This window comes from Electrona antarctica (genome assembly GCF_951216825.1).
Source record: "Electrona antarctica genome assembly, chromosome: 22".
Lineage (NCBI taxonomy): Eukaryota > Metazoa > Chordata > Actinopteri > Myctophiformes > Myctophidae > Electrona > Electrona antarctica.
Genome location: NC_136805.1, coordinates 39059418 through 39071051, shown reverse-complemented (window position 1 = coordinate 39071051; position 11634 = coordinate 39059418). Strand labels below are relative to the sequence as shown.

Sequence of the window (11634 nt, the reverse complement as noted above, 5' to 3'; positions counted from 1 at the left end):
TTTTGGATTTTAGCAGTGAGCCCAAGTTACATGTTGTCCCAGCAAGACAGCCCTCCCCCTATCCACAAGGAGGAGCAGTGCACCAAAGCATTATGGGAATTGCAGTCCAGGGAGGAAGTGAGCCCAGTGTCGATGACGCGTGATTATGAATCCCACCAACGTTCTAGGGTAGACCCGCCTCACCATGTGTCTGATTGGCTCCCGGGAAGGCATCGTTTTACTGAGGTTAGGCCGTTCGGGTTAGGTTTAGGGGGGTGCATACTTAGTTTAGACTAGTCATTGGTTAGACATGGGTTAAGGTTAGGTTTAGGTGTGCTGCCCCGTGGGAGGTTAGGTTTAGGGTTAGGGTTTGAGATGGGTTGTAGTTGTAGGACTAATGAATGACTGGTCGCAAAAATAAGAACTGTCAATCACAACGACTACTGGCCAATCACAGCAGGGCTTTCCTAGAACTGCGGTGGGATACATAATAACGCGTCAATGACATCAGAGACACTGGGCTCACTGCGATAATCTAAAATATCTAAAACCACATATTACACACATAAAGACCCCCCATGAAGGAAAGTGTTCTGCATCTTCTAAACGTCATTAAAGGACCACTTCACCACTTTTAAACCTATCTTCATATAATAGGTCCTCACTAATAATCGTGATAAAATGGCACTATTTCTTTCTATTCAGTCTGTGTCTCATAGGAGGGCTGTGGGCAGTTCAGAGACCCGTCCACCAGTGACATCATCGATGGGGAATCCAAGCTAATAGAAACGGCAGGCTTTCTATTCCTGAAAAGTTGCAATGCGAAAATGGAAGCCATTGTTCTCACGATAATAAAAATCTAAAAATGTTTGTAAAAAAAAATCGTGTTTAAAAAAAAATCTGCCTAACGATGATGTCACTGGTGGACGGGTTTCTGAACTGCCCACAGCCCTCGTATGAGACACAGACCGAGTAGAAAAAAATGGTGCCATTTTATCATGATTATTAGTGAGGACCTATTATATGAAGATAGGTTGAAAAGTGGTGAAGTGGTCCTTTAACATATATTTTTTTTGCAAAAAGGGTGAAGTGTCCCATTAAGCAGGAGGACTGCAGTCCATGCCACACTCTCAACAAAGAAGGTTTTACTGCATACAATGCTGACAAAGGTGATATACAGCTCGCATCATGCAGTATTTGGCCTCTAAAAAAGGTCAAATTGTATAATGGTGTATTCCCAGTGCATTGCACCTTTATCCAAAGTGCTTTACAATGTGCATAAATAATCAGCTTTACAATGTGCATTGCAGAATGCAATGTACATTGTAAATGCACAAAGGCTGACGGCAGTGGCTTTTGGTCCAATAAAATGTTGCAATGAGTCCCTATATAATATATAATAAAAATACCTTTTATAGGGACTGCATATGAAACGAGTTAAACAGTGTTTCACTTTAATATCACAACGTTTTTTTGGTAAGAGTGTATAGATTTCTAGCAGCCATTTTCATGATGAGTAAGAGATTAGTGTTGTGTGAAGCGGGGTGCATCAACTTAATTGTACGCTATATATTTCATGCTCATGACAATGCTCTGCATCCTAATTAAAGCTGCAGTTCCCCCAGGGGTCACCCCCTGTCATCCCTATGTTTGGTGTTAGGGGCGACTCACACCTTTAAAACATTGATGCATGCTTGTTGTATGAATGTTGTAAGTGTCATGGCCGCATTTCCGCATTTCCAATGGAAGTCACATGGTTTGATACAACATTTTGGACTTCAAGCTGTTGTATGGCTTTCGGCTGTGTTTCGACTGCCCTCATACAACACAAATGTTGTGTCAAACCATGTGACTCCCATTGGAAATGCATTGAGAGCTTACAACAAGCATAGATCTCATACAACAAGCATACATCAATCTGTTGCGACCGTGTGAGTCGCCCCTTAGGGTTGGTGGTGTTAAGGTTAGGACGGTTGAGGGCTGACGGAATGTAGACATGCTCCCGCAGCGACGTGCACACATAGACATCAAAGGGGGCCTCAGCCCCTGCCCTTTCACCCGTCTGTAAAACCACTGCCCCTCTCCAGACCACGAATGCAGCATTTACTATATGGTGAAAGAAATGCAAATGCCCTCCTCTCCTCTCCTTTCCATGCCATGCCCGGAAGGCAGCCTTCAGGAGAATTGCTTTTTTTCCCCCCGAAGTCTCCTGAACTTGAACACAGTATTTTGCGTTGAACACATTTGTTTAGAAATCCATGTCGTATACGCCGCGTCGCCGCATCTCTATAGCTAAAGAGTGCTGGGTTGCGTCCCGAAAATAGCTGATCTACAAGCTCTCAACGCGTCTCGGCACGACGCGTTGTGAGCTTGTAGATCTGCTATTATTTGTCCAAAAGTGCCCTCTTGCGGGATTTTAGCCCCTGCCCCTCTTAAGCCCAACACACACCGTCTGTGAAGCGGGTGCACAGCGACGCGGCACAGTATTGCCGCGCGTCATAGCCGCAAAGCAACACCCACAGGACGCGGCGCGCTACCGCGCGGCTGGCCAGCCACGACAACGGATTCCCGGATGGAGGCCGTGCGGCAACGCCTGGAAAATAGAACAGCGGCGTATCGGAGCGCCAGGCGAGGCGTGAACGCGCACCAGCGCGTGTCTGACGCCGCCGGTGTGGGATAGGTTCATTGAAAATTAGGGAGGCGGCTGTTTTGACGCGCGGCGTTCACAGACGGTGTGTGTTGGGCTTAACACTCTCTGCACGTTGCAGTAGTACTGATGTGTGTGTGTTTGTGACTATCTTCATTTATACATTTCCTGGGTACAGAGGCTACCCTAGTATATAGCATGACATAAAAGCTACAGTATAAGCTATATTGGTGCATGCTATGGATATAGTATTCTGTAGCTCATCCATTATACCAGGGAATGCAGGGGAGGGTGAATAGTATACGTATAGTATACCACCACCTGACAGAGAAGGTTATCAAGGTTAGACATGGAACTTGAGAAGGTTTCTAAATTGTTTATATAAGACCACACCAATGAGTGAGTGTCCGTGTGAAGTGCCAGCCATATAGTACTTTTTTCTTTTTCTTTTTTTGTTATTCTCTATAAGCTACTATACTACATTTGGTGAAGGCTTTTATCCAATATTATAGTCGATTAATATTACTCTAATTTGGTCAGTCTGTAACCATGCAGTAGCCATTGAGAAATCAACATTAAACATATTAAATTCTCAAGCTCACCAACTGATCTCTGCGTGATTGTTTGCAGCAAACACAATTTGACAGATTTAACATCTGATTAATGGACAGATTAATTCCTATGGCTATATAGTTGACTAAAGCCTGCCGCATAATATATACTGTACCAAAGAAGACAACTCTCTTTTATACTCGCTGCAGCTCCATTAAGAGTTCGGAATAAACTCGCCCCCTGTATATTACTGTGGTTCTCAAAGATTTTCATTTCAAGGACCCCCCTTAACTCCCAGAGTTACAGACCCCCTCAAGGACTGCTGAGGGTCCCACTTTGAGAACCACTGGCATATATAGCGTCGGTGGGGATCTCTGCTGTTTATTTACATCAACCCCTGACGTACTTTGACTTACATTGTATTGTAAATGTCACCCGATACCGTGCATGGAAGATGGATTGCGCCCAGTACGTTCACCGGTACAACTCATTTACCCAAGGCAACCCATGCAACAAACTCATACACTGAGACCGAGTGCAGGGCGCTTCCTGGGATCTACTGTGAGTGAGCACAAGAAGCAACAATATGAATTGTGTTTATGATTATCTCATATTGTCCCTACCGTGACGCTCACTTAGTTTGGTGTGCATTCACCACAATAGCCAGGTTAGGTTGCCAGTAGGGATGTCCCGATACACTTTTTTCGCTTCCAATCCGATCCCAATACCTCAATTTCTGTGTTAGCCCCATACCGATACCGAATACCGATACCAGTGTCGTGATCTCATGTTGTGTTTATAGCTATCTAGCAATATATCTCGTGTTGTGTTTATAGAAGACTCCACATGCAAACTCCACATGCCCCAACGTTTTATTTACGTGCTATAGTGTCAACCCCTTACCCCTGTGTCAGATCGGTGGTTAGACTGGCATATTCGCCGATACCGATATGACCCGATATGACAAATAAGGGCCGATCCGATACTTTTCCCGATACCGATACAGCATCGGGACATCTCTAGTTGCTAGTAACATGCAAGGTAAGTCCTCTTTAGCTCCTGGGTCCACCAGCCACCCCCATGCCCTGCCAAATTATGACCTACAGTATACAGTCTGACAAAGTTCTATATAATAGGCACCTCATATACGGGCTCGTATACAGGCTCCTCCTATCAGAGCAACACAGAAGAGACAAACAAACAAACAAATGAACACACAACAAAATGATTAGCAAAACAACAACAACAACAACAACAACGGCACAGAACGAGACAAGATGGGCCACCACAATTATGACATCACACACATCAAATATACACAAAGCAGAAGCTAAAACGTATCACATCAAAATGTGTGTAAGTTTGCCCTGTGTTTATACATAACAAAACCATATATACATGTTTTTACCCATCATTTCCCCCTATCTGCCCTCTACACACAAACACAATATTCCAGTGGCCGATGACTGCTGGTATAAAAGGGAAACGATTGGTAAAAACATGCATAGGATATTTTTTAATTTGGTAAAACAACAAAACAAATAAGACAATGTATTGTTTTATCTAAACACAGGGCAAAGTTACACAGTATCATGCCTTTAAAAGGGGAGTGTTTTTTTATTTCGTAACAAAGTTAACCTATTTAGACCTGAGGACGCACCTGTGTCACCTTATAGCTTTTAACGACTTTAACCATTATTTTAAACTTTAGCTGTTGACAAAAAATAGCAGATCTACACATTTTTTTTAAATCATGAAAACATGTGCAAATCTTTGAATATATATGCTTTCACAGCAAACGTTTTTTAACTCAATATTTGATTCTGGGGGGTCCCTGGTACAACCTTTTCAGATTGGGTTCGGCGGCCAAATCCATATAATTCTATTTCTAGGGCTCCTTGACATAGAAACAGGCGTTTTCAGAAAACTGTCATGATTTAGAAGACATTAGAATCTATAGTCTCAGGTCTTAATGGGTTAAAGGTCTATATTCTGATAATACTATAGTAATTATTTCTATAGTGTTTGTTCGGCATAAGTCTCTGCAGCTCTTTAGTAAACAGAAAATACATTGAGTGTTTGTTACTGAGCAAACACTATAGCAATGATTGCTAAACATATATATAATCTACATCCCCTTTAAAAACAGGATTCAAATTATTAGAAGGCCATTGAATGTCATTGCCGTGTTTTACAATCCCTTAGGGGAATAGCAAGACCTTATATATAGTTTGAACCCAGTTCAAATAAAATAAAATAAAGCTACATTTCACAAAGTCACTGGTTATGCAAGACTGTTCATTTATCCATAACAGATAAATAGATTGACAAAAATAAATGTCAAAATACTGTAAGTAAAAGGAGGAGGCCAGGACAGACACTTTGGAGGACCCTTTCTGTTGTATTTGTGTGTCTGTTTTATTTGCTTTTGGAACCACCTTGTCATATTGAATGACTTATTTTGTACAGGGCTTGTCTTTCACTGTTGCAGCACAGGTTAAGAGAAGGTCCCAGACAGAATGTCCTTATAGTTATGGGACAATACAGTTCACCTTGACCTTGATAAGGGCAAAGATATCATCATTTTACCCATATAGCTTTTAACCCATTCTGAACGGGAGAACCCCTTTTGGTGTTTTAAGCATTATGTTATACTTTAGCTATTGAAAAATAGCAGATCTACAAGCTCATAGCGCGGCACCGAGTGCCGCGCTTCGAGCTTGTAGGTCTGCTATTTTTGAAAAATCGTGAAAATGTGCCTCAAATCTTTGAATATATATTCTTTGTGAACGTTTTTAATTCAAATCTTTGCTTCCGGGGGGGTCCCCGGAACACCATATTTTCAGATGGGGGTCGGTGGTCAAATACAGATAATTCTGGGGGTCCTTGACATGGAATATGGAGTACCACTGATACAGAAACATGAGGTATTTAAAAAAAACTGTCAGAATTTAGAAGACATTTTTAAAATGTCAACGTCAGGCCTAAATGGGTTAATGATGGAGCTGGATTAAAGCACACGTGACATGATACTACCCATATAGAGGTATTTATAATACTACTTTACAGCACAGATGGTACACTACTCGAATTGGTGTTTTGTAGGGAGAAAAACGCCATCTAGTGGCTGTGTGGATAGTGCATTAATCCCCGACTGTCATGGAATTTCTGGACCCGATACTGATATTTGAATGGGTGATATTAGGTTTATTTGGTTTATCTGATATTCTAATATTACATAAATGAATTATTTAAAGTCTAAAGTAACCATTTAATCCATAATTTATATACTTTGTAGTATGAGTGTTAGGCCTACATACTGTAAAATAGCTGACCGAAAAGCTCGCAAGGTGTTGTGAGCAACCGCTATTCTTGCAATGTTTGAAAGCTAGACATTTGGGCCTCTATATGTGGCACCTACGTCACGCCGCGTAACCGACTAGTATTGTGTCAGCGGCTTTGTCAGAGTACCCGTCTGTCTGTGTCCTTTTTGTTAATATGGAGATCTATATATATCTGTCTGTGTCCCTTTTATGCCCATATATGGATATTCCTGATATCATTCATTTGACATTTGTACGTATATGCATATACCCTGTTTATTGACATGGCCATATATGGGCACATTGGTTGGATCGCAACCCAAATATCCTCGAGTCCTTGCCGATGCGTGAGCAGAGTTTGAAGTCGGCCGGTCCAACATACACAGTTTGCACATGACCATACTGTATTACTGTATCTACAGTTGGGTGCCACCGATATTGTCCCTTATCATTTGACCCATTTAGGCCTGACCTCAAAATTTAAAAAAATCCTCCAGTTTTCTGAAATAAATATTTTCACGATTTTTCTAAAATAGCAGACCTACAAGCTCGTAGCGTGCCACTCGGTGGCGCGCTATGAGCTTGTAGATCTGCTATTTTTCAATAGCTAAATTATAACATAATGTTTAAAACACCAAAAGGGGTTCCCGCCCAAAATGGGTTAACTGTCCTTTTGCGCAGATCACGCAAACCTCAGCAAAAAGAAAAGGACAATATCGATGGCCTCCAACTGTATGTGCATGGCTCTGGACAACCGGATCGCCACATGCCTATATAAATATGGGCATATTGGGTTTGTTTATGGTTATGTGTCTGAGTCAGAGTAGTAGCCAGTAGTAGCCAGACAACTAACTATTCCACAATCTCCGAATGCTAGAGGTTGGAACTATACTGTACCTTCCCACATTAGTTAATACTAATTGTAAAAAGATGATCAAATCTACTGTACGGTAGCCTATGTATAAAAGCACATCACAATGATCACACACACACACACACGTGTTGTACTGACCTGACTGGCTTGGTTCTCAACCCCCTCCACGCCGCCCTGTGTCATGTCGGGCGCCACGCCTCCTTCCCCGACGATGTTGGCTTGGTCGGTGGTCCTGTTGGCCACTGGAAAAACAGGAGCGTGTCGTTTTGTAAACCTAATTTTCTGCTTTGTTTTAAAAAACATCAATTCACAACAATGTGCATGTTTGGACAACCAGTCAGATTGAAATATGTGCACTCCACTCCACGCCACGCGAGGCACCGCAGACAGAGCGAGCTTATGGGGCGAACGAGTCGCAGTGCCGAGCGTTGCGAAGTCACCTTCAGTCGACTCAGCGCCGTCCGAGTTCGGTGCAGATAGGGACAGAATCGTACATCGTACTCCTACCTCCGAGACGTCATGTATTTATTGTTGACCGGGAGGGAGGTAAACTCGAAGAGAACTAGCACTCCTTTTTCAATCTTGACATATAACGTACATACAACAAACAGTACACACTAGCACAGGGGTTCTCAACCCGTGGGTCGCGACCCCTCGGGGGGTCGCCAAATTATTTTAGGGGGTCCCCAAATTATTTTCAAAAAAAATATATATATATATATTTTTTTTTGATTTTTTTTTTCACGATTTTTCAAAAATAGCAGACCTACAAGCTCGTAGCGCGCCACTCGGTGGCGCGCTATGAGCTTGTAGATCTGCTATTTTTCAATAGCTAAATTATAACAATGCTTAAAACACCAAAAGGGGTTCCCGCCCAAAATGGTTTAAGGTTATTGTAGCAGTCAATTTATATTGGGGGTCGGGAGGGGGCGGGGCGGGGGTCCCGAGACATTGCCAAAGCATTTCCGGGGGTCCCCGGCCAAAAACGTTGAGAACCCCTGCACTAGCACACACACTAGCATATTTTGTATTGACCTGTACTTTATTTGAACTGTACCCATTCTACAAACTGTTTCAATCAATCAATCAATCAAAAACACACACACACACACACACACACACACACACACACACACACACACACACACACACACACACACACACACACACACACACACACACACACACACACACACACACACACACACACACACACACACACACACACACACACACACACACACACACACACGCCTTAGCGTACCTGTGTTTACTCCTGCCATTGCTCCTTCCTTTGTCTTGTTGCCTGAGGAAGAGAAAACAATGAACACATACCATGTGAAATTGTGAATCACACAATATGAACAATTTTTCTGGACCGACTGGGCCATGGCTCAGTGGTCCAGGCACCTTGGCTGGTAATCCAGTCTGGCAGTGTGCCGCGGGTTCGACTCCCGATCCCGACTTGACATTCAGTAATTGGGTCTCATGATCAAAATAAGAACATTATAAGGATGTGTAAAAATAAAAAAATAAAATGTGTCACGGACAAGCGCAAGTCGTTTTCACAGACACGTTTGTCCGTGTACGGTGATGGTACAAAGTAGACCTTTGGTGTACCTTTGGAGCATCGACCATTACTTAAAAGAGTGTGCACACTAGCTGTGCTTATCAAGGTCACAGAGAGACACGAGGGATTTCTATATATTGTCTGGAAAAGTAGGGACACATCAGAGGCTCTCCAGGACAGACATGACACCTCTGGCCTGCCGCTTCAAGGGGCGCCCGACCAACAGACTGATATGGAGCGAATCTCAATAGATTCGCCATATATAACAGGTCGTATATCTGCTTTTATCCATGTGCTGTTCATATTCATATCACGTGGTCCCATTTTGTAATCATTAAATATGCCATTTATTAAGGTCCCATTTAGTTTCTGTCTACAGCCTTTTTATTGGACTTCAGATAATTGAACAAGTACAAACGCATCAACGGACATGTTGATGAGCCCCCCCCCCCCCCCCCCCCCCCGAGTCATTTGACCTTTGACCAGTATGAGCTGCTGCATCGGAGCAGCATCGTTGCATGTGTTGTGACATTGGATAATTTATGCTCTCAGTCAGGTGCACACCTCATAATGTCCAAAACTGTTACTTTTCAGGATTCTTAATCCTGTTATTTTTGGTTGTTCATTGTAGACTAGTTTCAAAAAATGGTCACTCTTTCTTTATCTTCAAAAGAAAAGAAAAAAAACATGAGACACACCGAGCATGTAGATCTCCCTTTTTGAGCAGCTATGTCTGTCTGTCTGTCTCTTTAGGTTTAGGTTTATTTATTTAGCATGTAGTACAAAAGATAGACAATACATATCAAAAAACAAAAATACAATGCAAGGAAAGGAAGAAGCCAGCTGGCTTATTTGGAATCCTTTCCTGTATGAGGTCAATTGATTTAAAACAGATTAAAAGTTAAATTAAGAACAATACAAAAGTCTAAGAGGTTTGGCAAAGGGGGGCAGATGTGCAATAAAGAAATAAAAAACAACAGACTGCACAAAAAAGGGAAATAAACAAAACAAACAACAAACATACAAAAGAAAATATAACACATAAAAGTAAATCATGTAATCTACAGAGAGGAAGACATAAGATATTTATATTTCTCTGTATGTCCGAGCACGGAAAGCTGCAACACGGTAACTCTGTCACTTCTCGACCGTCTCGGATGCGGGGCGGCTCGCCGGAATCGGGTGCACCACCCCCCCCCCCCCCCCCCCCCCCCCCGCACGATCCTGGGGGTCGGGATGTTTCGACGGTACAGTAGCACCGCTCACTTCACACAGGTGTGATTTTTTATTTTTTTACTTTCCAAGAAAGTACATTAGTTTAACTTGTTAGTTTAAAAACAAAAAACAGGCCCAACGGTCAAATGTTTGTGCCACCCTCTAGTTTTTGGTGTGGGACAAAACCGGAGCACCATGCAGAGGAAACCCTTGCAAATACAGAGAGAACATGCACACGCTGCAGGACAGTCAGCTTCTGAGTGCTCATCTGGTTCATTCTTGTCCAATTCCAGCGCATGGATCGACTTGTAAACACAGACAGACCATAGGGGAGACACTGAGGAATGCACTAGCTGTGTCGTTTAATCACTGAGACAACAAGCGATTGATTGGAACATTATACTTAATGTTGCCAACGTAGTCTGACAAATTAAATGTTATTTTGTACAGTTATAGGTCTACAGTATATATCATTATCTTGTAACTAGTGTTTGAATTGGATTCACTGCACTTCTCCCGGACACCCTATAGTACAGTGCTGAGCTTGTTCCATTATGCTCCCAGACAGATTAAATGCTCATATAATCTGATGGGGGGGGGGGGGGGGGGGGGGGGGGGGGGGGGGGGGGGGGGGGGAGAGGGCGCCATGTTCACACCACTTTCAACCTGCCGTGCCCCTATATTTTGAACTTGTCATTGTAAAAACAAATGTGAAACATTTTCACCAATCTTCAAAAATAGAGATTATATTGCAGATGTAAGCACTCACTGTTAACCGTTGGACGATGGCTAAGGCTCCAATTATTGACTTAATAATAGGCCAAATAATAGGCCAAAAAAAAAAGCTATGAAAAACATGACAAACAAGAACTGGCAGCTCTGCTCTTGAGTTGTCTTCTTGTCAGTCCACAAGTCAAACTGAAGTACTGAACATTCTCCTCCAGCCCCTTTTATATACCAGTGGCAGGTGAGACCCATCCACAATGATTAGTAATGGGCAGAGCCTTAGAGAGTTGTGTCACCTCCGTTCACTTCATTCGGCCAGGTCTTCTACATAGACTTCTCTTTTTGGCGAATAGTGATAAAGCAATGAACCAGAATTTTACTGAATGCACTGGAGTCTATGAGCGTTTGTCACTACATATGACCACGTTACATGAACCACATGACCGGCACAGTTTCTGCCCCCTCATTGATGCAACCCTATAATAGAAGTCTCTGGTAATTGGCATTCATCAACTCAACAAGCCCATGATGAGTTAGGCTGTTGTATGTTAACCAAACAAACTCGAAATGCAATTCCACGTGTCAATTAATTCTCAAAACAAATACAGCAGGGTCTGCAACCTTTTTCACATGAAGTGCCATGTTTTCATTTTCGTTAGTTTCGTTCGATAGTCAGTGTGCCATATATAATTTATGACACCACATAAAAATGTAATATTCCCAAATGATTGATTGTCCATAGTAGGAT

At 42.5% G+C, this 11634-nt stretch overlaps 1 long non-coding RNA gene across 1 annotated transcript; it reads right to left on the bottom strand.

Annotated features, from left to right (window-relative positions):
* Positions 1–7517: 7517 nt before the first annotated feature.
* Positions 7518–11065, bottom strand: LOC306914894. The gene is made up of 3 exons (XR_013788755.1): positions 10930–11065; positions 8640–8681; positions 7518–7617 (listed from the first exon to the last, which is right to left on the bottom strand). It is a non-coding gene; the product is annotated as an uncharacterized lncRNA (long non-coding RNA).
* Positions 11066–11634: the final 569 nt, after the last annotated feature.